Source organism: Neopsephotus bourkii, unplaced genomic scaffold (assembly GCF_033783945.1).
Source record: "Neopsephotus bourkii isolate Nb327-2 ecotype Australia unplaced genomic scaffold, CSIRO-AGI_Nbou_v1 NB_1735, whole genome shotgun sequence".
Classification (NCBI taxonomy): Eukaryota; Metazoa; Chordata; class Aves; order Psittaciformes; family Psittacidae; genus Neopsephotus; species Neopsephotus bourkii.
Genome location: NW_026902209.1, coordinates 547,564 through 575,563, shown reverse-complemented (window position 1 = coordinate 575,563; position 28,000 = coordinate 547,564). Strand labels below are relative to the sequence as shown.

General features: G+C 49.4%; 1 protein-coding gene and 1 long non-coding RNA gene across 2 annotated transcripts in view; one reads left to right on the top strand and one right to left on the bottom strand.

Moving 5' to 3' along the window:
• BNIP3 (BCL2 interacting protein 3) overlaps positions 1 to 28,000 on the bottom strand; it is a 237,499-nt gene that overhangs the window by 197,006 nt on the left and 12,493 nt on the right. The window lies entirely within an intron of this gene.
• On the top strand, positions 27 to 27,992 carry LOC133224880 (uncharacterized). The gene is made up of 8 exons (XR_009728963.1): positions 27 to 46; positions 867 to 988; positions 4,411 to 4,688; positions 4,991 to 5,121; positions 14,984 to 15,134; positions 22,464 to 22,557; positions 26,101 to 26,231; positions 27,846 to 27,992. It is a non-coding gene; the product is annotated as an uncharacterized LOC133224880 (long non-coding RNA).

Genomic DNA, 28,000 nt, shown 5'->3' with positions numbered 1-28,000 from the left:
GGGAGGTGCTCCAGTCCCCTGATCATTCTTCCTCCTAAGCTGGCAGGTAAGTCTGTCCTAATTCATTTGCGTGGGTCGGTTTAGCCTTTTACAGCCTAAATTAGATATCCTGCTTGATTTGCTCTATTCTGCAATGGTTTCTGTTGATTTGTTTCTGGTGCTGTTTGAGCAATTCAGCCCTGAATTTATAGTGACTTCTGCCTCCTTTTGTTTACATGTCTGTTCACTTTCCTGCTTATGTTATTTATTTATTTAGGTTAACCAAATGTTTCATTAGGAAATTAGGAACATATGTTAGTATATTTTCATAAGACGCACTCTTAGAGTAAAATCAGTTTGTTCACTTATGGGAGTATTAAAAGCCTTATAATGGTACAGAGAGTGGTTTTATATAGAAAGCAATGACATTTCTGGTATTATTTAACAGCTCTTACTTTAGAAAGATGAGGAATAACTTTGCTTCCTAACTTACCTGAAGTCAAATGGAGTTAAACTGGTGTAACGCAGGTGCCTGCTAACCTGAACCAGTAGTGGGGCAGGGAAGCTGAGCACTCCTCTCTGGAGCTTGGAGTGCATGATCCAACAGTTCCTCTGCGTGAGGGTCTCTGGCACCTTTCATTCAGCCACCCACATCAACCTGCAGTGCTGAGGAGGAGCACTGGTGGCACTGATACGTGCAATAGTCCCTGGTGACAAGTGCTGTCAGCAACCTGAGAACACAGTGACCAACCTGACAGTGGTGTGTGCAGTGGGATGCCATTCTGGCTGCTGCTCTGTGACTGAAACCCAGAACTCCAGCTTGCTAAAAGTAAAATGAACCTGTTTATTGATTGCCAGTCTATTCTTTCTTCTTGCCTTCTCATCAGGATGAAGTCTGCCTAGATACTGTCACGTTGAAGAAGTGGTCTGTGTCACTGTGCTGGTGGTGCCAAGGACTCCAGCTTCATGAGGAGGCCAAACTGGACAATGAGATTTGACAAGCAACGCTGTAAGGCTGTTCTAAGATGATTCCCTAAGTTGGGTATCTTTCCAGATCACTTGCTCTCCGTGAAGTGGCCATGGAACTGTTTCTCTATTACTGTTGTACTAGAGAGTTCTAAACAGAGTGCTGAGATCAAACCCAGCTGAAATAATTCTCTCTTTAATTGAGGGAATGATGTAATTGGTTTCAATCTTAATGTATTATCTTAAATAAAATTATCCGAAGTATCATGGGGTTTGCATAAACAAGTGCCAACAATACTTCAGTACAGCTTCGCCACTGATCCAGTTTTAGCCTTCAGAAACCTTGCCCTCTGGCTCATAAATATTGCCCATAATTAGGATTGAAGCACTTCAGTAGCCTCAAAGAAAATCTGTTCCAGGAAAAGCATAATAACATTACCCCTTGTACCTGCTCTCTCTTACAAGAAGCAGGAACAGCCTTGTGAGTGGGATCTGGGTTTCCAAAGTGCAGATGCGTTCAAGTGAGGGATAGGTGCTTGGTCTTATTGTGCCCAGGTTATGCTGTGCTTTCAGAAGCTCATGGCCCTGTGACAAAGCACATGTGAAGATTTAGGCCTGTTTAGTTCCTCATGTGAGCCAACTGTTCCCGTGAACACAGCAGCACCGCAGGCCCCTGCAGGACAACGGGATTCTCTCTCCAGATTCAGAGACTTGCTATAAGATGGAGGTTCCAAGGCTCAGGGGGCTCCTGGCTGCATGGCCTGTGCGGGTCAGGAGCTCCTGAGTGATGGATTGTTCAACCAAGACAAGGTGGGAACAATTCTAAACCCAGTGGAATCAAAGCTTTGCACTAATGCAGCATCTCTGGCAGCTCGAGATGCTCCAGCCTCCAGCTGTGCTTGCTACAGAGGGCACTCCGTGGACATGGCATCTAACAAGAACATCACCTGTTTGCCCCAAAATGCTATTGCCAAGGCTGTGTGGTTTGTGTTTTGCCATGTGGCAGTTCCAGCAGTCAGCAAGATCCTTTTTCCTACAGAGTGCAATGTGCATTTGAGGTTACACACTGTAATAAACTGGGTCAGTTTCTCTTCTACAAATAAATAATAATTCCGTAAGGAAACAGTTTCTAAAGAAATTCCTCTAAAATAGCTTTCTTTTCTCATTTACTTTAATAAGCAGGGTATAAGCCAGGAAAAAAAAAAAAAAAAAAATCATTATCTAAATTCTAAAATTAGTTTTGTGTATTTAAAACCCTTCCAGTGCTGCTGATCACACTTGGTCAGGTCACTGGGAACGTCATTATCTGGGTTTGTGAGATTAAGCACTCCTCGTGTCTCAGTAATGGGTTTCTACCATCTTGCTAATTAAGAACGTGTTTTATTTCAGCTGGTGTGACCCCTGGCTACTCTCAGTGTTATTCACCCCACTGTGCAGAGCCTCTGCGGGGCCGCGGCTGCTCCAGCGACGGCGCTGATGGCGCTGCCATGCGGGGATGGTTTCCCTGGGAGGGCTGGGTCACTCCTTGTGCTGCGGATGTGCCCCCAAACCTGGCAGCAGAGCCGGGGTGAGGGGATGGTGGGTGCGGGCTGGGGTGAGGGGATGGTGGGTGCGGGCTGGGGTGAGGGGATGGTGGGTGCGGGCTGGGGTGAGGGGATGGTGGGTGCGGGCTGGGGTGAGGAGATGGTGGGTGCGGGCTCCGGACCCACGGGGGGGTTTGGGCTGGGTGAGGGGATGGTGGGTGCGGGCTGGGGTGAGGGGATGGTGGGTGCGGGCTGGGGTGAGGGGATGGTGGGTGCGGGCTGGGGTGAAGGGATGGTGGGTGCGGGCTGGGGTGAGGGGATGGTGGGTGCGGGTTGGGCTGAGGGGATGGTGGGTGCGGGCTGGGCTGAGGGGATGGTGGGTGCGGGCTGGGCTGAGGGGATGGTGGGTGCGGGCTCCGGAACCACGGGGGGGTTTGGGTTGGGTGAGGGGATGGTGGGTGCGGGCTGGGGTGAGGAGATGGTGGGTGCGGGCTCCGGACCCACGGAGGGGTTTGGGTTGGAAGGGCCTTCAGAGCTCACGCAGCTCCAGCCCCCATTGCCTGGGCTGGGGACGCCTCCCTGCCCCGCCAGGTTCCTGCCCGAGGGAGCGGACACCACGGCCCCGAGGGGCGATGCTCGCGGTGCCGCTCAGCGCGCCCCTGCCCCGCTGTCCCCGGAGGCCCCGCGCTGTGCCCGTGCCCGTGCCCATGCCCGGTGCGGCGGCGCTGCCCGGTGCCGCGGAGACGCGGCCGGGCGATGGAACGGCCTGAGCGGGGACGGGGATGGGGACGGGGACGGGGACCGGGACCGCGCCTGCGCCCGGAGCCGGCCCTGCCCCGGCCCGGGGTGCCGCCTGCTGGCTGCGGAGCGGCGGAGGGCGCCCAGGGACGGCTGCAGGCGGAGCTGGGAGCAGCACGGACGCAGCTGCCGCCGGCTCGGGGCGCCGGGGCCTGCGGGAGCCCCGGCTGAGGAGCGGCCGAGCGCTGCTCCGTGGGGACGCGGCTCCCATGTCCTCGGCACGGGCGGGTGCTGTGCGGCTGCGCTGGGGACGGCTCTGACCCATCGCGGGTGACAGAGCCGAGACCGTGGTGGCACCTGCATCCTTCAGCGCCTTGCACACCTGCCAGGGGAAGGGGTCCCTGCCCGTGGCAGGGGGTGGAACTGGAGGAGCTTCGAGGTCCCCTTAACACAAACCAGGCTGGGATTCTGTGCCGATTCTGTGATTCACTGTGTATGTGTGTGTCAGTGCTTCTCCCAAGGTTGCATACGACACAGTGTGTGGCAATGTGGCCCCAAAGCCTGGCTGGAGATACTTGTTATTTCCTGTGACTTCACATGCCTATTATCTGGGGACTGGGCTCTGCTCCCAAGGAACAAGGGATGGGACAAGAGGAACCGGCCTCAAGCTGCACCAGGGCAGGTTTAGATGGAGCTGAGGAACAATTCCTGCCCCAGAGGGTGCTCAGGCATTGGAACAGGCTGCCCAGGGCAGGGCTGCAGGCACCGGCCCTGCAAGTGTTCACACCCCGTGGGGACGAGGCCTCAGTGCCATGGGGCAGTGGTGGCCTGGGCAGTGCTGGGGAACACTTCATGGGTCTTTCCCAACCCAGATGTTTCTGTGATCCTGATGAATCACAGACTCAGACTGGTTTGGGTTGGAAGGGACCTTAAAGCTCCTCCAGCTCCAACCCCTGCCATGGGCAGGGACACCTTCCACTGGAGCAGCTTGCTCCAAGCTCTGTCCAGCCTTGCCTTGAACGCTGCCAGGGATGGGGCATTCACAAGTTCCTTGTATCATTGGTGTAAGTATATACATATATGAAAGTGACCAACTGACTGGTTTGTATCATACACATCAGCGGGGATGATCTGCAAATTAATAATATAAACAGCAAGTTGCTTTGTGTATGCTCCCATTCCAAAATACGTTGTTTTTTCCCAGCTCAGGACTTGCCTTCACCTGGTGCCTTTGGATTCCTGAGCCGGGATTCCAGGCTTGCTGATGGATGGATGACAGCGATTCTGAAGAGCTTTACAGCAGTGGTGACAATCTGGGAGATCAGCATCTGAACAAGAGACGTTCTCCTGTTTCTGATTCATCAGAAGAGATCAGCAAGGCTGCTGAGGAGTCTCTGCTCTCATCTTCAAGCACTCTCAATGTCAGCAGAAAAGAATATTAAGCATCTTACTGAGGAAATGTACAGATTGCCCAACATAAAGGTGAATTAGTTGTTATGAGTAGTTCACCCCTTGATTTAAGTGTAGCACAGTGCAGTTAAGGGCCAGATGAGTGGAAAAGCCACAGGTTCTTAGCTATGATCTTTAATCCTGGGTTCTTTAACAAAAAGTCCTTAAATAAACTGCTCCCTGTGTAATTCATAGTTGTGTATCCTTTAATCCCCTTTAGCAGCGTTCCTTCCACAACAACAGAGAGCAGTTCACAGTTTTCACATGCGATGTCGCATGCCAAGGAACAGCCCCTCTCCTTCTGGATGTAAAACATGTTTCTGGTTTTCGCCCAGTACCTTCATCTGGAAGGAAATGTCATATCCACGCTTCCCGAGGATCTGTTTCAAAAGCTGCCACATCTTGTTTGGCTGGATGTCTGCTATAACGAGATTAAAGCTCTTCCCCCTGGAATCGGTTTCCGCAGGTAAGATCATTGGTCAGACAGATAATGTAATAACAATTGTATTTGTCTTCTATTTCCCCTACTGTAATTTCATTGTAACAGTCAGACTTTCACATGCATTTGTTTGACGTTGGCCTCAGTGCAGGCGAGCGGTAAAGAGGCTTAATTGTGTTTGCTAAAGCCCACATGAACTGAAAGGCCCAATTAATATTACACAGTGGATCTGTACACCCTCTGACCCTTAAAAGGCAAGGCCTGGTTGTCTTCCCACTGAGGTTTTGCCCCAGTTCCATTTTAATTACCTGTAAGTGACTAGTGGTGTGGGTGAGGTGGAAATGGGGGCCACAGTTACAAACCTCGTGTCACTCCTCAGTGACAATGAAGGACAGTTACCTGTTAGTCTGTTTGTGCTGGTTGTCTGCCACGGTGTTACCTGCTGGAAGGGTTATTTGGCTGTCAGTGATTCAGATGGAGCATGCAGGGAGAGAAGTACACCATGTTGCGGTGACCCTGGAAGTGCTCCCACATCACCATGATCACCAAAGCTAACTTCCCACCAGGCTTTTTTCATGTCCTTGGACACTTCCCTGCTCCTCACTCCAGAAGCGGAAGACCACAAACGACAATGCATGGTAATGAACAGCAACAGAGGAATGACTTTCTTACTGGAAGTTAGAATACCAACCCAGTTTACAGCTGTGCTTCTGAAAGCAACCTTTCTGTGTGAGGAGGAGGAGGCAACCCTTGACCAGGATATGTTCCAGCATTTTGAAACCCCCAACAGTTTCATGGCATCTTGTGCCTGAAACAAGGTGCCTAAAGGTATTTGAAGATCTCTTGTTTGTGAATCATGATATATTCAACTTGTGATTACAAAAATACAGTAAACGAAATTTATACCTCTACAAACAGCTAGAAAATGTCAAGTTTAATGATGTTTGCACATCTTCTAAATACAGCTTTCCTGAATTCAATTGGACAGGACTGATACAATTTACAAACTGTATTAGAATGCTGTCATCACCATTGCATGAGTGGTTGAGGTTCTCTGAGATGAAGACATTCTCTGTGTGCATCTTCCTCCAACATAACGTGTCAGTCATCAGTCCCTGCATGTGTCACGCTTTATCTTGTCTGTAGGTTTACACTGACTCCAGGCAGCAGCTCCATAAGAAATATTCACTGAATGTTACTTCCTCACATTTTATCCTTATTTTGTGTGGGGGCATAAGCTGTATTTTAAGATGTTTGCTAATTCTTGGGGTATGCTTTTCTGGAAGCAGCCTGAAGCGTAGTTTTAATCTCAATGAAACACTGCTAGTCTGGGGCCCGATGGGTTGACCATTCAAGCAGTTCATGAGCCTTTCATTGATTTTAATAGCTGTTATGAGTAGAGTGTCTTCAGATCAAACAAAAATGTTGGAAAATGTTGGAAACAGTGTCTGGCCTGGTGTGCACGTAGGGAAAGTGCTGCTCTGATACTCTGCTCTCCACAAATCCCTGTGTGATCTGGATGTGTGGCTGGACAGGGATCAGCCATGGGCATGTACACAGAATCCCAGCCTGGTTTGTGTTGGAAGGGACCTTAAAGCTCCTCCAGCTCCAACCCCTGCCACGGGCAGGGACCCCTTCCACTGGAGCAGCTTGCTCCAAGCCCCTGTGTCCAACCTGGCCTTGAGCACTGCCAGGGATGGGGCAGCCACAGCTTCTCTGGGCACCCTGTGCCAGCGCCTCAGCACCCTCACAGGGAAGAGCTTCTGCCTAAGAGCTCAGCTCAGTCTCCCCTCAGGCAGGTTCAAGCCATTCCCCTCGGCCTGTCCCTCAGGCCCTTGTCCCAAGCCCCTCTCCAGGTTTCCTGCAGCCCCTTTAGGCACTGGAGCTGCTCTAAGCTGTACCAGTCTGCCCTGAGGCAGCAGGGCTGTCCCTGCACACCAGGATGCCTCTAAATGTGGGGCAGTTTGAGTTCAGAGTCTGAAATCACTTTTTCCTCTAAGTGCAGCTGAAGACTCCACTGCAGACAGGCAAACGTGCACCCAGCGCTCGCGTTTCTTGACTGAATTGAGATGTCTTCAAATACTGCCACAAATGTGAATCCGGTGCTGAAAAGCTGCCAGAATGGTTTGGTTTGGTTTGGTTTTCTTCCTGGAGGTAAAGAAATATTGTGACAGACACTACGGAGCTCTCTTCTCGTTTGTTTTGCTGTATTTTAGCAGTAAACAAGTCCAACTGCAGCAGCAGTAAATCAAGCCAGCACCATGCCTATAGAACACCGTCTGAGCCGGTTTGTTGCTGGATATTCAAGGCTGTTTACAAGAGTGCTGTCAAGATGGCAAAATGAAGCAGTCAGAAATGAGGAGATAGGGAAGTGGGGAGTCTGTGTAGTTCCTGTTTCAGAGCTGCCTGGGTGTTAGTGTCTCCCTTCGCATGGATTAGGCATCCCTGCATCCTGAACGTGCAGTGCCCAGAAGTTCCCATCGGAGACCTTCAAACAAGGGTGTATTCAGCAGCTCCAGCATTTCCCTGACAATGCCATTGTTTTTGAGCAGGGGCGTGCTGACATTTTCTCAGAAGCTCAGGATTTGTCTAAATGTTAACAGATTTTCAGCTATATCAAGAAAATATTATCTTGTGTGGGACATAAATGCCATGAATGTCGTACGTGACCCGTGCCAAGCTCCTCGGCTGCACCCAAGAATAGGAACACTGGAGCTTCGCAAAGAAAGAAGCTGATGCAATGAAGTACAAGTAGGGCATATTCCTTTCTAATCTCATTATCAAGAATGGCTGAGTAGTTTTAGCTCAAATTTAGCCTGAGGAATGCACTCAACAACCCAAACAGCTGAAGCTCAGCAAGACGATAAACAACTGGAAATGATGTGTTTATAATTGGAGCAGTCAGTATCAGACTTTAAAGTGATAAGCAGGCTTTGCAGGGGAAGATCAAATGCTAAATATTGAAGTAGTTGCATAATAAATGGGCATAAATGCCAGCTTCAGATGGCTGTTCCAGAAAGCTTTGGGGTGTGCCATTTTCCAGCACTGATGTTAGCCATGGGGAAGTGTGGATTTGCCTGAGGAGCCCTTCCTGTAGTAGGGAACAAAAGCAAGGAAACAATTAAGGAGCAAAACTGTTCTTGTGTTTGTATTTAATTAAATGAACTTTGCTCTTCCAGCCTCTTCTCTGGTTTATTGAAGAGGCAATTGAAAACCTGCTCTTAGAGAGGAATCCCATAAAAGAGCTACCTGCAGAGCTCGGGAAGTGCTCACTCCTGGTTTGAAGATACCAAAGACATTTTTTGGCTCATAGTGTTTAATTCTGTGGTTAGACTTTAAAATACTTTGATACTTATGGAAAGAATGGTTTTAATTTACCACGAGCATGTGCTATGAGACAGGAAAATAAATGACTTATTCATAATGATTGCCTTCACTGATAAGAGGGGAACATTTTATTGTAGTGCTGTAGTCAGAAACGTTCAGTATTGTTTCCTTGAGTAAAACTGAAGTTAAAACCATATCTTGGGTGTTAGACATAGAATCACAGACTCACAGAATGGTTGGAAGGGACCCTTTAGTGATGCAGTCATCGTCTAAGGCCCAGGAGCGTTCCCAAGCACTGTCACACTGTGATTTTAACGAAGCTTTGCTGTTCATAGTGCTGTACAAGTGGGACCTCTCCTGCTCCTTGGGCAGTGCATTAGGAAGCAACCAGGCACATCAGTAAGCGTCCCTGCCCCACAGCCGTGCTGGCCCTGCACATGCAGTACTGACCCCCCTGCTTCCCACCAGCAGTGATCCTGGAGCACTCGGGACTGGTCTCATTTCAAGGCTTCCAGCCCAGGCACCCTCCAGCTCTATGAGGCGCTGCTTGCTTCAGCTGACCGCTCTAGTTCAGAGGCTGCTTCCTCATTCACACACAGTGCCAGCTCTGCGGGGCTGGTTAGCTGTCAGTGGCATCCTGAAGCAGGGCTCGTTCCTGTGGAGTTTATCTCCTGGAAGAATATTTGAAGACGAGCTTTGAACAGGGGATCAAAGCATGCAGGGAAGTGGCCTCAAACTGGTGCGGGACTTGGTGTTCCCTGCAGCTGTGCTGCTGCCCACCCATCTGCTGGGGAGCAATGGCTGGTAGCCCAGGCATGGGAAGGACTGAGGGTGTTCACTGTTCTATTCCTGCTTCACATGAGGGAGCCTGCTACTGCAATAACTCTGCTCTTTCTACCTCAAGCTGAGTGGTAATGCATCAAAAAAGTGCTGTTTGCTGATTTAAACATCCTCGAGTCTCTCAGAGTGAGCCACTGCTATGCTGGCCCTTCTGCAGTAAAACTTGCTTTGTGGGAGCTGTTTTCTGGACAGACCCAAAACCAGGACACTCCTCTGCTGCAGTGCTTTGATCACTGCAGGTTTCCCAGACTGGTGCTGGAATGGGGAATTCCTGCCCTATGTGACATTTCTGCTGGCTCTCCCATGAAGGGTACTGACAAAGAGATGCCAGCGCTCCCGCTGCGCCGGAGGCGTGTTCAAGAGACGGGCACTGGTGCAGAGCCCGGCAGGGGTGTGAGGGCAGCAGTGCCGTGGTGACAGATGGATGGAGGCACAGGGAGAGGCTGCCCGCGGCCGCGCTGCCCAGAGCTCGTGCTGAGGGAGGCAGCGGTACCCTGGCTGTGCAGGGTGGGCCAGGCCAGGCCCCTTGGCACTGCCAGCTCTGCGGAGCGCTGCCAGCACCGTGTGCCTTCAGCAGTCACACACACCCACTGTGGGATGTCTAACAGCATCCTGCATCAGACTCACTGCATTCAGGGAGTCACAGGGTGGCTTGGAAGGGACCTTAAAACTCACCCAGCTCCAACCCCTGCCACAGGCAGGGACCCCTTCCACTGGAGCAGCTTGCTCCAAGCCCCTGTGTCCAACCTGGCCTTGAGCACTGCCAGGGATGGGGCAGCCACAGCTTCTCTGGGCACCCTGTGCCAGCGCCTCAGCACCCTCACAGGGAAGAGCTTCTGCCTAAGAGCTCAGCTCAGTCTCCCCTCGGGCAGGTTCAAGCCATTCCCCTTGGCCTGGCCCTACAGGCCCTTGTCCAAGCCCCTCTCCAGGTTTCCTGGAGCCCCTTTAGGCACTGGAAGACTGCTCAGAGGTCTCCCTGAGCCTTCTCCGTTGAACTAGTGTGATGCTGTCCTACCACATGCCTTTACTTTGGATGGTGTGTTCCCTCGGCAGAGCCTTTACATCCCCTTGTAGTTCTATATACCACAATTGCCCCCATATAGTAGATACAGATAAATGTGTATATGTGTATATATATATGTGTGTGATTTTAGAACTGAGTCCCCTCTGCCCCACAGCAGCTGAGCTGCTTCAGGCATGACTCCTAATGTAGTGGACAGTGTAAGACTTGGTCCAGCACAGGGATTGGGGCCTCAGCAGAGGGTGGGCCATGAAATGGACAGGGCTGCCCTAACCCCAGTTACTGAAGCTGCTCATTTCCCTGCGGTGGAGCTGTGCTGGTCAGGGCTCAGGGCCCCTGCATGTGTCAGCAGCCAGCACTGCAGGGCTCTCCCATCACAGGGAGCTGAGGGGAGAACCAAGCAATCCCCTGGTATGCTGGGAGGAAACCTGGGAGTTGTGCCTGTGACACAGCGAGGGGTTGTGAGGATCCCCTGTGTTTTTACACAACACCCATGTTTTGACAGGATTGCTGCTTCTGACAAAATCGTGTTTCATGAGCTAATTCCCAGCCCACTCCTCCTCCTACCCTTGCCTCTTGCCTTCTTGTCTGCACACTTGCCATCGTAACCTCCTCTATAAGAAACAGAGTAGGAGCTGATGCTGGCAGCATCAGCTCTGGCTTAAATTAGTCTGGCCTGCAGCACCTGCTCCGTGATCCCTTCTCTTGTTGCCAGTAGAACACCCCTTCTGTGATGCTGGTACCATCAATACCAAGCAGAAAGGTTGCAATGTAAACCCAGGTGAGCTGGAGGATGGTCCATGATCGCTGTCTCAGCTGTTAGTCTGCATGCCTAGGGGAGTGCTTTTCATCGAGATCTGGAATGAGTCTGCAGCGCTGGCCTTTGTTCAGTGAACCTGTTGTTCAAAGGTACCTGTCCAAGGCATGAAAGGGCTTTGCAAGGGGAGCAGAAGCCTGAATGGCCCAAACCAGCTTTGGTTCACCTGTGGCTGTTCCTGGAGCATTTCTTCTGGCTCCCCTGGTTATCACATGGCCTGACTTTAATCAGCAAAGGTGAAAATCTCATTGTCAGACCACACGGTTCAGGAAATGATCTCAAACTCGTGTACTGAGCACTGTTGGGCAGTGCTGTGGGGACTTGGGATACAGCTTTTCTATTCCCAGGACTGCCAGTGGCTTGCTGGAGAACTCGTGAGCATTTCCTGGCTTTGGACACACCACAGGGCTGCCCATGCCTCAGTTTGCCCTGCTGTAAAGTGGGCATGAGAAGTGTTACAAAACTGCCCAAGGTGCTAAAGACAGCATTGCATGGGAGCTGCGTGATTTTATGGCTGCACCTACCTTAGAGTTCTTTAGCAGGAGCTAGGAACGATTCTACAGCGTGAGGATCTCAGTGGGTGATGCAGTTTCAAAGGTGAGTAAATGATGGAAAGGCTGTGGAAAGGGAGCGTTGCCCATCCACCATCCATGCGAGTGAAGCACGAGCTGCGGCTGCATGGCCCGTGCAGCTCCCCCACTGCAGTTGGATCATCTTCAAACCCGAGTGGTTTTCAGCAAGATAAAACAACGAAGTCGTTTTTCCAGCCCTGAAGTCATCTGCGTGATTCATTTTGATCATTTCTGTTTAAAAATAGATTTGGTTTCTTCATGCTGAGCGACTTCAAATCTAATTGTATTCCCAAAGAGTTCTTTACAAGGTGCATTTTCAAAGCCATTCCCACTTGTTAGTAATGGAGCTCTTCCATTGCTGTGTTTGTGGTTTATGATTATTTGAAGTCATTTTCTAATCTGTGAATCACGGCTGTATGAGAAGGCATCCTGGTAATTGTAGCTCACTTAGCAAACTTGTGCATGGAGACTCTTAGAACACAGTCACTTTGCTAACCCTCCAAAGCTCAGCATCCCTTGTCACTGGTGCCAGGCTGACAACAGTCAGTCCCATTGTGGAGAGCCCTAGGAATGCTTGTTTGTACAACCATAGAAGCATTTAGGTTGGAAAAGACCTTTAAGCTCATCCAGTCCAAGCATTCCCCAGCATTGCCAAGGCCAGCACTAACCCATGTCATTAAGTGCCACATCTACACAGCTTGTAAATACCCCCAGGGCCATATATGAGCTCTGTGGGTATATTTCTTTACAAAGCCAACAGCAATAATTACACAACAGCATATTTCCTCTCTGTGCAATAAACATGGATTTTCACTTCCAAGCCCTGTTGTTACTCCGTAGCATGATTCAGGCACACAGCACTGCTGGGCTGTTGTACCTTTAGTTTGTAGGCAGGTATTTCCTCCCTTATGCCTTTTGCTTGTTTCTCTTGGCCAGTCTGCCTGCCTGGGATGTTCCTTGGTGTATGAACTGCCTTGCTCTCTGGCACCAGGTAATTCCTCTTTTCCAACCTCTCTCCAGAACTCTCGCCCTTCCATCGGACATTGGCAGGCCCATTCTGCATTGCTCCCTCAGAACCTTAGCTCACAGTAAAGCGGTATGTCTGGTTCCAGCCTATTGTGTGGTATGTGTGTGGGGCACGCAAACTCATCAGTCTTTCCCCAGGGATTGCAGCAAATGATGTCTTCAGTCCCGCTCAGTTCCTCTCTCTCAGCTCAGGTGTACCTTGAGCACAGTTCCAGAGTAACCATTCAGGCTGTTCTGGTGTTCATTGGTCCTCAGTTGGAGTTCAGCTTTAGCGACTTCAAAGTAATAATCCTGCTTAAAATGTGAGAGTTGCAGTTCTAGCTCTGGTCTGTGAGGAAAAGAACAAGCGTTGAGTGGCCTTGAGATCAGGGCTGAGATTGCCTTACCTCTCCAGTAAGGACCTTTGTTGGTGTGGGATGGCAAGATGCAGGTTTTCTTGCACTACTGGTAAGCTACAAGTCAGCTCTTGGCCTGTGGCTGATCAAAAATACAGCTCAACAAGGGGAAATCAGGATGCAGTTGAAGTCAGTTTTAGGTGTGTGTGTTCTCCATTCCGGCGGAACTGGAACAAACCTGCATCCCGTGGTGGTAGCAGGATGGCGCTGTGAGTTCTCTGTGTAGCTGTGTAGCTTTGCATGGAGCACGTTGTACCTGGTAGCTCCTTGATGTGAAGAACCCATTTGTGCCTGAGCTTCAAGGCTCCCTTCCAAGGGCACGGACCCAGAAGGATCCAGCACTGTCCCCATCCTGATGCTTGGAAAACTGCTTTGTGGTCCCCGGAGCCCCCCGAGCTGCTCCGTTGGCTCAGGCTGGGTTGGATTTTCTCAAGTGCACTCTGTGAGTGTTGCAGGAGCTGACATTTCCAGAGCAGGAACGTCAAAGGGTTGTTAATCGCACGGGAACGTTTGTTTTGTAACACTCCTTTCAGCTTTAATTGCTGCTAATTTACAATCAAATGGCTGTGCTTAGTAATGTATTTGTCATTTCCGCAAGTCAGGTTTTCCAGGAGCACTTTAAAAGAGCAAACACGCTATTTCATAGCGTAATGAGCGAAGCGCTTCGGCACCGGCAGAACGTGAAGCAGGCAGCCTGCGGAGAGCGAGCGGATCAGGCTGTGAATGCAGATTGGAAGTGTGACTCCAGTAATGCAATGTGAAACCATCATGAAATCCCGAATCTCGGTGCGGTTTCAGTGCTGCACTCCCTAAATACATCATTATAAACCATGTGTCATGTTAAAATGTCAGGGCGAAATGTGGTTATTACCGTCCTTCTGGAGAGTGGCCCGCTGCTGCTAGAGGGATTGAACAGATTTCAACGGTTGTGTTCTCGGCTGAAGCAAGATCGAGTGAAAGCCTTGCTTAATTCTGCCAGCCCTGATAGGGAGGGAAAAGGGCAAATTCTGGTTTACATCTGGGAAACAGAATTGACAAATATGTATAAACACAACTCATGAGCACGACTCCGATCCTGGCAGGATTCTGTGCGTTTGGTGTTCCCTCGGCAGCAGGTGGAACGTGAGGGATGGCTCCCACCACCCTGGCAGCTCCTCGTCACACGTGTCACCGGTGCTGCACATGTCTTGGTCATGGGGTTGGACTGGATGAGCATGGGGGTACCTTCCAGCTCAACCTACCCCGTGATTCTAGGATTCTATGAGCTAAGCGGGAGGCTGGGCAGTTGATGAGGTGTGTGTGGCCCTTGGGAGGCCAGAGAGTTATCCTCTGTCCATTGTCACCCAGAGGGGCTGGGGGTGAGAAGTGAGGTAGACCCAGTGATTTCAAGAAGTAGAAAATCAGAACAATGCACTAGAAAGTGCAATTCGGGAATAATCTTAGGTAAGGCAGTATCAGCGACACTGTGCATATATAAAAACATTGGGAAACTAAAAATCACTAGACTTGGCCAAATACATAATTTAAGGCGGTATATAGTGTTTGCATGTGCAATAAGGGTCATTATCTTAGAAATCACAGGCACAGTGCTTACCAGTCATTCCCTTTGACTCAATTAATGTGACTGTCACTGCGGTTCATCATCCTCGACATAGAATGGTTTGGGTTGGAAGGGACCTTAAAACTCATCCAGCTCCAACCCCTGCCACAGGCAGGGACAAATTCCACTGGAGCAGCTTCCTCCAAGCTCCTGTGTCCAACCTGGCCTTGAACACTGCAAACTCACCCACCTTGCCAAATGCTCAAAGGTTGGGCCTGATGATCATCAAGGTCCTTTCCAACCTGGGCTGTTCCATGGTTCTGTGTTTGCTAAACCATGACTTTTCCACAGGACACTTGACTTTGCTGACAGCCCTGAATCTGAGACATTGTCTCCTTGAATTTCCTCCTAAAGAGGTCAACAAAAGGGATTAAAACCCATCCTGTCCTTTCTTCAGCATTTTGGGAAGGAAACCTACCCTGCATGGAGCCAGCCACTTCAGGTATGTTGGAGGTGTCTTTGTGTGCACTTACTGTGATTTGTTTTGAGAACAGTGTGAACAAAGCGGTGCTTTCCTGGTGGCTCTTCACTAATGGGTGTCACAGAATCCCAGCCTGGTTTGTGTTGGAAAGGACCTTAAATCTCACCCAGCTCCAACCCCTGCCACAGGCAGGGACCCCTTCCACTGGAGCAGCTTGCTCCAAGCCCCTGTGTCCAACCTGGCCTTGAGCACTGCCAGTACCTGGCTTACAGAATAAATGTTCATCCACACTCCAGGAGTCTGACAGTGTTTTCTGTTCTTTGGTCCTGGGTTTGAGCCCATGTTCCTCAAAGACACAGCTTGCCCTTTATCACACTTCCTCCTTTTTTTGTTCCAGTATCACAGTTATAAATTCACATCAGGAGGGTAAAATTAAGAAGTTGTCAGAAGGGAGGAAAAGATACAACATAATTTGTATTATTTATGGTCTGATAGATTCCAGAAGTCATTAATAATAGAAATACTGGGCATGTTCCCACAGAAGACCTCTTCTCATACTTAAGCTTTCCTGTAATGAAGGCTAATTACCCTGGGTACCATTAGCATCCGACTGGAATTGGTGGTGTTAAAATGTGATATCATTAAAGGGATGCAGTAAATTCAGGGCATGAATGAGCAGCTTGAAGTGCTAAGTAATGTGGTAAGATAGGAAAATGTCAGCTCCAAATACCATGACACTGAAATGAAGTCAAAATACTGATGTAAAGATAATGACTATATATGTTTTGATTATCCTCAGGTCCATGCATGGTGTCATTGAAGGGAATAGTGAGCAGTTCCAGAACCTCACATGATTATTGTCAGGGGTTTAAGACCTTGTTTATTAGTCTTAGTCTGGGACAAATGATATCCCAGTAGTGTGGCTTCATTTGCACTATTTCCCTTCAGATTTCACCATGTGAGCATGACTTGAGAGCCAGCACTGCATTTTTCTATATAGGTAAGTTTTGTCTGCATCATCTGTGCTCAGTGTTTGTATCTTTTCTTCCGTATTAGTGGACTTTTGTCAAGGGCCTGTAGGGACAGGCCAAGGGGAATGGCTTGAACCTGCCCGAGGGGAGACTGAGCTGAGCTCTTAGGCAGAAGCTCTTCCCTGTGAGGGTGCTGAGGCGCTGGCACAGGGTGCCCAGAGAAGCTGTGGCTGCCCCATCCCTGGCAGTGCTCAAGGCCAGGTTGGACACAGGGGCTTGGAGCAAGCTGCTCCAGTGGAAGGGGTCCCTGCCTGTGGCAGGGGTTGGAGCTGGAGGAGCTTTAAGGTCCCTTCCAACACCAGATGTTGGCTGATGCAATGAAAGAGCTCTGGATTTTGCTTCTGAAGATGTGCACTCTGATGCTCACCTGTCTGCCCTTCTCCCTTTCTCCCTCGGTGGGAGGTGAGGCAGTGGTAGCTTTCAGAGCTCTCTTTCTCTCCTGGCCCAGCAATCCAGCACTCATTACAGCTGATCTCTGCTCAGGTAGTGTTGGGGTGAGAGGCTGGTTTGGCAAGCAGCAGAGGGCTGTGTGACAGGGCTGTGGGCTCCTGTGGGCACAGCTGGTTTTCCAAGGTCACTCATGCTTGTTACCTGCTTCCTTTCCATCCAACCATGCAGTGCACTGGGAACACACCACTGGTTTGGTTTGGTTTTTAACTCCCCTTCAGCAGTGCAGTCTTGAACATCACCGGGGCTTGGTTAGGAGCCTTCAAAATAGCAAATCAAAAGCATTTTCCCTGCTGATTTATGTCTGCACAAGGATGTGGGATTGTGCTCTGTTCTGTTCTGCATAGCTCCAACACAGTGGATCAGAATGACAAAACAAGTATAATGCTGCTCTGGAATAGCATTGTAACTTGTGGTGCTTTGTTTAATGTTAGCTTAGATAGTGGTGTATTTAAAGAAGAATAATCCCATGGACTTTAATAGTTAGAATCTGTGGGCATGCACATGAAGTTTGGGAACCTTCTGTGATATGCAGGAGTTTTTTGCTCCCTCCCACATGGCCCATCTGTTCATGTTGGATGCGGGCAGTGTGTAAGAAGTAGTATATACATACTTCATGCAGAGAAGATAACAGAATGTGCCTTGCAAGAATGCTTTCTCTCTAAAATGCGAGAGGAAGATGAAATCCAGGGTGTTTCTTCTCTAGGAGTCAGGGAACCTCCTGAGTCTATGGAACCAAACCTTTGTGCAACTCAGCATCTCCCAACACTGCAGTGGAGGTGAGGAGCTGTGACAGATGTAGCTGTTGCATAGGTACACAGGTAGGTACAGACCTGCCCCAAAAGGTGGAGGAGCTCTCTGCCAGTCACCTATTGCTAAGCTTGGCTCTGCTCTGGGTGCCTGAATGACTTAGACACAAGCCTCCATAACCAATAAGTAGAAGTCACTTTGTATGCAGTGTAGGTACACCCTAGAATTGATCATTGTCATGTAAATATGAAAGATCACTGAGTAAGTTCAGTTGTGTGTGAAGATTAATACCTCTAACAGTATAATAAAGGTAGATTTGTCTAAACTGAGATGCCAGCTGGCATGGAATGCAGGATGTGCTGGAGCTTTCATCACTACTTTGGTTGTTGCCATTGCATCACATTACATATTTGAATTGATTATGTTAAGAGCTATTTCCTGTTTTGACTCACAGATTGCATTTGGGCCCTTGTAGTATGTTAATGATTATTGTATCTGTTTGCTTTGCATTTTCACTTCCTCTGATACATGGAACATATTTTTAACTCCTATTCATCATGCAGAGTACTCTTGTCTTTAATTCAGTCATACACAGTTCATGTAATACTTATTTATACCCAAATCTACACTGGCAGCCTATAAATGCTCCAGAAAAACAAAGTGAGAGAAAAAGTGAGGGCTGTATGCAGCCTAAACTCAGTCCTGTATGCACATGCATTGTGGGACTCTATTTTTACCCTCAGTGCAGAGATCCCAGTGCAAAGCTGGGATTTTCCCCTTTGGTGTCCTACTCTGGTTCAGAGTTCCCTGTCATTCACACATTGACAGGCCACATCTAATCCTTGCTGATGTCTGTGGTAGGCTGCAGATGGATAATGGGCAAGCCCCAGATGGGGTGGCAGATAGGAGAAAGACAACAAGGGACCTGCAGGGAATCAGGCTGTGGACGCTGCTGTGAGCCCGTGATTTGTGCAGGGTGTCGAGGACAAGTGGCTCTTAAGCTCAGTATAAGTCACAGAATCCCAGCCTGGTTTGTGTTGGAAGGGACCTCAAAGCTCCTCCAGCTCCAACCCCTGCCACGGGCAGGGACCCCTTCCACTGGAGCAGCTTGCTCCAAGCCCCTGTGTCCAACCTGGCCTTGAGCACTGCCAGGGATGGGGCAGCCACAGCTTCTCTGGGCACCCTGTGCCAGCGCCTCAGCACCCTCACAGGGAAGAGCTTCTGCCTAAGAGCTCAGCTCAGTCTCCCCTCGGGCAGGTTCAAGCCATTCCCCTTGGCCTGTCCCTACAGGCCCTTGTCCCAAGCCCCTCTCCAGAAACCTCAGGTCAAGTACTGAGCACTTAGCAAAACTGATGGGAGTTGGATCAGCTTCTGCAGGGTAGAGAACTGGTAAGAAGCTGGGTGAAGTTTCCTGAGGTACAAGGTACATGAATTACCCGTGCAAAGGAGGCCCTGCTCTGCTCACATCCATCCGCAGCCTGCTGGTGTCTTACAGAGCACAGATGGCTTCAAACTTTGGGAGAAATCTTTGAGCATAGAATATGTGTTAAAGGAAAAAAAGACCAGCGAGTTCCACTTCTGTTGGATTGATTGACTGGCACCATCTGAGCACTGCGCTGGGCTTAACCCCCGGGAACGGGGATGCGGGACTGCAGCCCTCTCCCTTCAACCCCTGCAGGGGCGCCGCCGGCCGCGGAGCTGAGCCCAGTGAGCTGCTGCAGCGCAGCCGGGGTTTGTCCCAGGGGCGGCCAAGCGAGGAGAGGCGGCGGTTCCGGGGCTGCGGGCAGGAATCACAGGGAGGAGAAGGAGGAGCTGCCTGCTGAGGCCGTGCGGGTGCAGCCCAGGGCACAGCGCAGCACGGGGCAGGCTCCGGCAGAAGGCGCAGCTCTGCCCGCACCCAGCGGCACCGGCCCGTGACTGAACCCCCCCATGCTGGGGAGCACCATGAGGGTCCTGCAAGTGCTGCAGGCTCTGTGCTTCCACTGGGAAATACCGAAGCAGTTCAAGTGCATCCCTGCACGCACTGTGCGGTGGGTGTGTGAGGGGTAAATGCGACTTGTGACAGAAGTACGGAGAGTACGGACCCAACTCTTGTATTTTCTATTATTTTAAATATTAAAACCCACTATCAAACTTTTATATCTTCTCATTTACTTGGTTTTCGATTTTGATAATTGGCCCCTTGAATGTCCAGATTCATTCCCCTGAAATATAGAATTCCATAATACAGAATAACAAAGGGCTGCAGCATCCTGCAGGTACTTTTTCATTTCTAGTATATGCAGTGTGATAAATAACTACGTATAAATACAAGGTAATACATTCAATTCCTTTATGTTTGCATGCAAAGCATCTATCAGATGCTTGCTTTGTCACGTCTTGCAATAACGCAAACTCTATTTGGGAAGTAACTTTTGTGTAAAGGAGAGAATAAACACACGGGAAACGTTCGTAACTTTATTTTATCAATATTTCCCATGATAGCAAGGATTTGTGTCCCCCAATATTCACAAACATTTTTACTGGTGCTTACAAATCGTTTCTCTCAGCAGTTTTCACTAAGCTGGAGCTGACTGGCTTTATTGAAGCATCAGTGACCTGAGGAGGTTTCTCATTTCAGACGGGAACAGAGAAGGGGTTTTGACATTTACGTGGAGTTTGCTTTCTTGCTTTCTCTCTTTCTCTTCATTCTTTTGTGTTCCCTGCCTCCACCTCTCTGATGCCACCCAGGAACACGAAGCACTGGAAGTCAGTAGCAGAAGCCAGGTGCTGAATTAGGGGGGCAGAGGCAGGGGAACGCTCCAGGCATCAGATCCACTGATCTGGGAGCTTCTCCCCTCCTACCTGTGTGCTCCGTGCTCACTGCTGGGCCTGGGACAAGGACATGGGGCACAGTCTGTCTGACTGTGTGCCCCACACCTCAAGTGCTCACAGTTTAGGGGTTTTGGGGGTTTGGAGTATCAACAGGATGGAAAACCTTGCAGAATTTGTGGTTTGTGCTTAGTATTTCCCCTCACAATGCAGCCTCAGGCTTGCAGTGGGTTATGAAGTAATTTATTTGGTAAATTACTTAAAAAAGGCTTTTACTTTCAATACTTTAATGGTTATATGGAAATAGAACAGTGCTGCTCGTAAGCAGGATCACCGGTAGCTAAACCCAGCATTGTGGCTGTGTATGTCCCCATCATTAACTGTGCCTGCTTTTCTTCGTAGCATTCAGTGAGCAACACCAAAGTGTTCATTTGAAAAGGAGCAGAAACCACCCAAAGAGATGCACTTACTGAGCCTCTGCCCTCTGACAGGCCTCTGCAGGTGAAGCGAGCGGAGAAGTGCAGCTCAGCAGCAGAGGAGCTGAAGAAGGAATGAGCTTTATTTGACTAAAGGAAAAACCAAGTATCACAGCATCACTGTCTTCAAAGCTGTGACTTTGCTGCTTAATAATCCCCTCCTCTACTGTCCATAAGGAAAGGATTGCAAGTATCTTTCACTATAAGTGGGAATAGGGAGTGGCTTTCCTTGCAGAGTGCAGTGCCCCAAGGCAGCAGAAAGGTGACTGACCAGGCTTCTTACCTGCTCAGCCACGGAACTCCATGCATTCCTATTCTGTCTGAGAGAAAATAAACCCATTCCAGTTAATCCACACGTTACATTCCATGGAAGCTTAAATTCGACTTCAGCTTTGCTGACAGAAGGCTGCAGCTAGAGGGCAAACTCTGCCTACCACATAATAAAGATGTGAGACATCCAGGGTATAAAAAGCGTGCGGATTGAACACATTTGGCTACAAGCACTCGCTCATCTCTGCGTGCTTCCCCACTTTGTGCCTACACTTGGACTGCTCTTCAGACATCGGGCCACTTACTCCGGGGGAGACCCAAGAAATGAGGCAGCGGTAGCCCTCATTTGGAGCATCTTAACACCTTTTCTCTTTTCTCTCTGGAGCTCTGGAATTCCTCTTACAGAACAAGCGCCCCTCGGTGGCACTCTGGAAGCACCAGCTAGCTGTGCTGTGCAAGGCTGATGCCCTTGATCTGGGGCACAGGAGCTGGACCTCTGCATTACAGTGATTCGGGTTACATCTGGTGAGCTGGGGTTCTTCCTGGGCATTCTGGCACCAGGAGAGGAGCAGAGCCAGGGAATTCTTGTCTCCTGTTCCCTTCCAGCCAGGCAGGGAATGCTGCTGGTCCTAAGAGGTGTACCTAGGTGCTGGTGACAGGGCAGTGAGCCAGGGCTAGTGAGCATGAGCAGGCTTCTCCTGCCAGTTCCTTATCCAGTGTGTGCACAGCATAGAGGGACCATTGGGAACAGGGCTGAGCTTTATCTGCCACAACCTGCCCTTCCTCTGAAGTGTGGCTCTTTTATCCTGCCCCTTACCCACCCCAGGTGAGATGCGGACACAAAGGCGGTGTTTGTTCAGCTTCTCGTTGGCCTCCAGTGTGAGCAGTCCTTAGCTCTGTGGGCAGTTCCAGACAGAATATAGAGGTCAAGGGGCAAATACTGGGCAGACTTAAGGACAGTGCCTGTAACAATGGCAATGAAGGGGATTGACCTGTTTATGTGCCAGAGTGGCAGTACAAGGAGGAGTAGCCTGACACTTGGTACTGAAATGCAGGAGAATCACTTTGGACATTCAGAATGAGAGTAGATATTAATGAATAGATATAATGAGTAGGTATTAATGAGACCTTAACTGATGCACCCTAAAAATACGATGGGTCAGATTATGTGATCCAGTAGAACTATTTGTGGTACAACTGTCTACTACTTCTTTATGTTCACTCAGCTCTACTCATTATTGAAGCTCACCATGTTTAGTCTATAGCCCAGAGATGAGCTGAGTGCTTGCTACCAGTCATTTCATTGCTCTGCATGGCTCTAATTGGGATCTGTGTCCTGCTCTTTCCTGCTATTTCCCTCCACTGAACTGGGAAGTGAGGGTGGGTCTTCACAGTTCTCATCTTTAAGCATTAGCTCATGAAGTTAATGCTTCATGAAGAGGTCCCTGGTGTTCTGTTTCTCTTTGTTAGGAATCAGTATGTCTAATAAGTATCATCTCAAGAGTAATAACGTCGACCTCCTAAAGTGATGGCTTTAGAAGTCTGACACAAATTCACCTTTTCAGCGGTAAAGAAATGCTTTGGGAATGGTGCAGCCAGGCAAAGCTGAGGGAAGAAAGAAGAGAAGCGTTTAGATTCTTACCTACAAAGGCAGATATGGTATAGAGACCAGCAAGGTAGGACATGGGAACCCCAATCCACCAATGGTAGCCTTTGATTTATTTTCCATGTACTCCATGCATTCAAATTGAAAACTTAAAGGGAGGAATGCAGCACTCGAAGCAGCATCCCCTCAGCGATGGCTTTGCTGACCCTATCTCACATTCCCGCGTGGACCGGGGCTCCTGCAGGAGCCCATGTGCAGTGTGGGAGTCACTGATCCTTCACGATGCTGTTGGAAATCTGTGGTGGCTCCAGTAAGCGGCTCTCAGAGGCGTTGGAACAGGAGAGCGTGTGTAGAAATGGGAGTCTGAAATCACCAAACGCCTCCACTGTGCGGTGCAGCCGCTGCCAAACTGACTGGGAAGTCGGCTGGATTTGCTGGTTCCTGCAGGGATTTGTAAACATATGGGTATGGAAGGGCATAGGGGAGGAGGGACCTCGCTTCTGGTTCTTCCTGAGCCTGTGTGAAAGGCCTGAGAAGTTTTCTCTCCAGAGTAACAAAATAGTAAATCTAAAATCCAACCCCTCCTGTCGTGTTGGCTTTGCCATTAGACTCATTCCTCATAGTGCAGCACTGCAAGAGATGAGGTGCTAAAAATGGATGCACACGATCCTTCCAATGCTGTGGTGTGAAAACCAACTGTAGCAAAGACACTGAGTAAGGCAGTTCGAGATGATCCCTGAGGGAGCTTGGGATGCTCAGGGAGCGTTTCTCTTGCTGTGAGGAATTCTTGTGTCTCAGCTTCATGGCTGCTGAACATGCTTCTCCTAACCCTGGAAGCGTAGGAAGATTCCCAATATTCTGTGAGATGTCAGCAGCTTTAAAATGAAAATGAATCCCATCGCTCAGTGGTAACAAGGAATTTGTACAGGTTTAGTGTCACAGTTCATTGGTTCTTCCCTGTGAGGGTGCTGAGGCGCTGGCACAGGGTGCCCAGAGAAGCTGTGGCTGCCCCATCCCTGGCAGTGCTCAAGGCCAGGTTGGACACAGGGGCTTGGAGCAAGCTGCTCCAGTGGAAGGGGTCCCTGCCATGGCAGGGGTTGGAGCTGGAGGAGCTTTGAGGTCCCTTCAGCACAAACAGGCTGGGATTCTGTGATCTTCAGTGCAGTTGTTACCCAGCTCTAGGTTACCACACATTTTAACCTGATTCTTCTAGCCTGTGATTGTTCACTGCTGCCCTTATCGCCCTGGAAGTTAGAGATACATCAATGTAATGCTTCCATCTGTGACAACGTCTTGGCCAGTCCTGCCACAACAGTAAAGCCAAAGCAAAGTTTCTCTGGGGTGCAGGAAGGGGTTTGCAGGGTGGGTTTTATGCGTGCGTGCTGCAGGAGCAGGTTGTGAGAGAAATGTCTCTTTCTGCTCTGATCAGCCAGGGCCACATCTGAATACGGGGTCAGGCTGGATTGGTTTGCACTGGAAACTGGCTCCCTGGGCTTCTGCTGAAGCCCTGGGAGCCTTCCCAATGGATAACAGCTCCCGGGGTGTTCTCTTCTCCCGCTGAGGCTTTGCACTCTGCTTTCTCTGTGCAGGAAGGGCTTTGTTTTGCCAACCCAGCTGGTTATTTTTAGGACCACAGAGATCCAGTTGGCATAGAACAGAACTGAGTTTTGACTGACAAGAGAAGGAACAAGTATGCTTTTACCTGATGCATTTACAGATTTTGCTTCCATGTTCCCACATAAATAAATAGGGGTTGGGTTTGTTCAGCCTGGAGAAGTCTCCAGGGAGACCTTATTACAGCCTTTCAATACTTAAAAGGGGCCTATAAGAAAGGTGGAGAGAGACTTTTCAGCAGGTCCTGCTGCCATAGGCTGAGGGGTGATGGTTTTAAACTAAAAGAGGGAGATTCAGGCTGGATGTGAGGAAGAACTCCTGTACAATGAAGGTGGTAAAACACTGGCATGGGTTGTCCACAGTTAGTGGATGTGCTTTCCCTGGAGACATTCAAGGATGGATGTGGTTTTCAACAACCTGACTTAGTGGAAGACCCAGCTCATTGCAAGGGGTTGGACTTGGTGAGCTTTGAGGCTCTCTTCCAACCCAAACTGTTCTGTGACTCTATGAATGTGGAGAAGGCTGTGCTCCCCCACTGACAGTGCTTGAGTTTCTCCTGTAAATGTCTTCTCTTCTTTAAAAACAAAACAAGCCAAAAGAGCATATTAGGTACATAGAGTGATGCGATGCACATACCCAGTGATGGCAACCCGTGTGTATGGAAGGGATGCTGTGTGGACTGAAGGGGTGTTGATGGCAGATGCTTGCGTGCACACAGGCTGAGCATGGGATGGCTCCATGGGACCACACACCAGCCCTGCACGGCTGCGGCTGCTGCTGCTGCTGCCTGTGCTGGAGCCCTCAACCAACAGCTTTGCACCACGCTCCCACACCTTCAGTCACTGTCTTTGCTTTTCGCTCTCATATGTACAGTATTTCTCTGTTCTCCCATCATCTTGTTAGGAGCAGTTTTCATATCCCTTGAGTATTACAGAGCATACTCCTTTGTTTAACCCTAAATACTCCAGTTCTCACATTGTTCATGCTGGAATGGTGGTTTCCTGTTCTTCAGTAATATGAGATCAAGCTCTCAAGGCAAACACATACCTACCGAGAAAAAAGCGACAGGGCAGAAGCTGGATGATAGACCGTGCTGCATTCCCAGTTACTGCTAATGCAGTATTCTATGTTGAACATATAGCTATACATTCTGGCGTTCCTGCCCCCCCACAGGAGGGTGGGTGCTGCTCTGGGCTGGGGGGGGGGGGTTGTTCTTAAGGCATTAAGAAGCATTTTTAAGTGTCTCACTTTATGGCAGGAGCTTGTGTAAAGCATCACCATTGACCTGCATTTAAACCATTTCAAAGGATTTGGTTTATCTGGTTTTTATTCCCAGGTCTGAGGGAAGCAAGACCCTTGTAAATAAATACAAAATACATACTGCATTTCATCTGTGGATCGTAGAGAAGGGTTTGGAAGGGACCTTAAAGCTCCTCCAGTTCCAACCCCTGCCATGGGCAGGGACACCTTCCACTAGAGCAGTTTGCCCCAAGTTACACTTAACCTGGTTAACACTTAACCAGCTTAGCACCAAGTGGCAGCTTAATTTAAAGCAATAACACACAGAAGTAGAAGATGCAGAGCTGAGTTGTAGGATTCTGACTTCAGCCAGTGTAGCCGCAGCAGTGCTCATGAGCATAGTCACTGTGCTCCACAGCACCGGTGTTACTGTACTAAAACTCAAGGTGCTCCAGCCCAGCCTTCTCACAGCTTTGGGGTTTGATTCCCTGGGCTCTCTATTAAAGCTTTGTACAGCAATGAAAGCCTGTTCCTGCTGTGTGACAAGTGGGAACACACATGGGAACTGTCTTCCCACCCGTGTGTCCCCAGAGCCCAGCAGCCTAGCGCCAGCCACAGTGCTTCCAGTGGTCACTGTGCACCAGCCATCACTGCAGCCTTCACCAGGCTTTGAATTCAATGTGCAACCAGGTTTTAATCGCTGCCATCTCCAGATAATGTGTTACCATTCTATTTTGCTGTAGGTACCCAAAGATGCACCCTATGCACCTGCTAACATCAGTTACCACACCATGAACAAGAGAGCTGAGAAACAGGACCGTACACCTCAGACAGTGGAAGAATGGATGCTGGAAGTAAAGGGTGAAGCTTCAAGGTGAGTGCTGAAGCTGTTGCCATATAATGCAACTGATGACTTCCATTTATTTTGTCATTATGAAAGTATTCATTTCATTTTTGCTATCCTATCAAGTAAAGAAATCTTGCAGCCCAGTAAAGAAGCATTGTGGTTAAAGGAGAAATAAGAGGGCAACTAAATTCCAGGCTTATTAAGCAAAACCCAAAACCTTTTAAAGGAGACTCACTAGTGCTTCAGGACTTGTCCCTGAGCTACATGCATTGGCTTCTTCATGTATAGTGCAACATCCAGCTTCCAGGCATGCTCCTAAAGCAATTCCTAATGTATTAGCAATAATTAGTTTTAATAATAAGCCAATGATGTTATTGTAGCTCTGTATCATCTGAACACAGGGAGTGTGAGCCAGGGGCTGGCCAGAAACTCAGCACCTCTGGTCCTGATGGCCTCACCTTGACAGGCTCAGCCCAGAGCCTGAATTTACACTTGTCTCAGTTGTTTGAGTCTGTCAGCAGGGCTGGAAAATACCTGAAAACGCTTGAAATCATTCCTCTTTCTGAGGGTTTATGTACGAACAGGTTTTAGAGCCTGTAAAATGGGGCTGGGGCTGGTTTTTGAATGTATTCAAACTGAGTTTCAGGGCTTTTTTCTCTTTAGTGTCTTTTAATGTCTATGGGGAAAGCTCGAAATGAGTGCAAGCTGTGCTGGTTTGCTTCACTCTGAACTATCTTTGTATGAGGCTGTAACTGGACCAACTACACAAGTGTGTTCGAGCTGTAATCTCAGAACATAGCTCATAACAGATGCCTGGAAGTCAAGGAAATATTTAATCAGCTTTAAGGGAAAATACACTAGATTACACTGTCTTGTAATATGGAAGAGGGGCAGTTGCGGGTACCAGGGCTATGGCCAGACAGGTCAAGTACAAGTGCAGTGAATCCAGTATTTAGCAGCCACTGTACTTGAGCCCTGCTGTTGCACTGGCTCTCCTCCTGTGTGGATGTCCCTCTGCACTGGAGAGCGCTGCCCCGCAGCACTCCTTTTGTACTTCTGCTGCCCAACATGATCTTACCTCTAAAGCAGGACAGTCAAACAGGCTCAGCCTCCTGCCCTGGGGCACCTCCGTCCCTTCAGATTCCTGTTTTGGCATCATGCTTCCATCGCACCCACTGCTTGTGCTGAACCGGCTCGGCATCCCCCCTTGAATCACTGCACTCCTCTCCTTTTGTCCTTTGCCATTGCACTGCCTCCTTCCCTCAAAGCCTTCCAGATCCCACAGCAGCCGGGCCGAGGACCCATCAAATCCAGTCTGTGGAGCTACCAAACCCTCAGCTCCCCCCAGAGCACCATCGCGCTTCTGCACTGAGGGAGGTGTGGGATGTGGTGTGGCATCAACAACAAACTAATTCCATAGATCCCTGCAAGCGTGCGAGCCAGCGTGGGACAGGGCCAGACCCCCACATGGCACGCACCCCACCGCGTGCACGTGAGCAAAGGCAGGGCCACAGCATGTCCTCATTTTGCTCCCTGTGTCTGGAATCCTTTTGGGCAGAAATGAGCTGTAACACTTGAAACTGGGAACAGAAGGGCCGACGAATACAGAGCAACTGGAATGATGTTACCGTGTTTACTTAGATCCTGCTGGGAAAAGAAGCTGGAGCAGCACATCAAACAGCACACAGCAGCGGTGAAAGCACGGGGGCAGCAGTTAAAAGGAGCTTCCCAAGTGGAAAGGAAGAAAGCAAACCAAGATGCTGAGGCAGTGAGCAGCTGCTCTTTGGAGGCAGGCA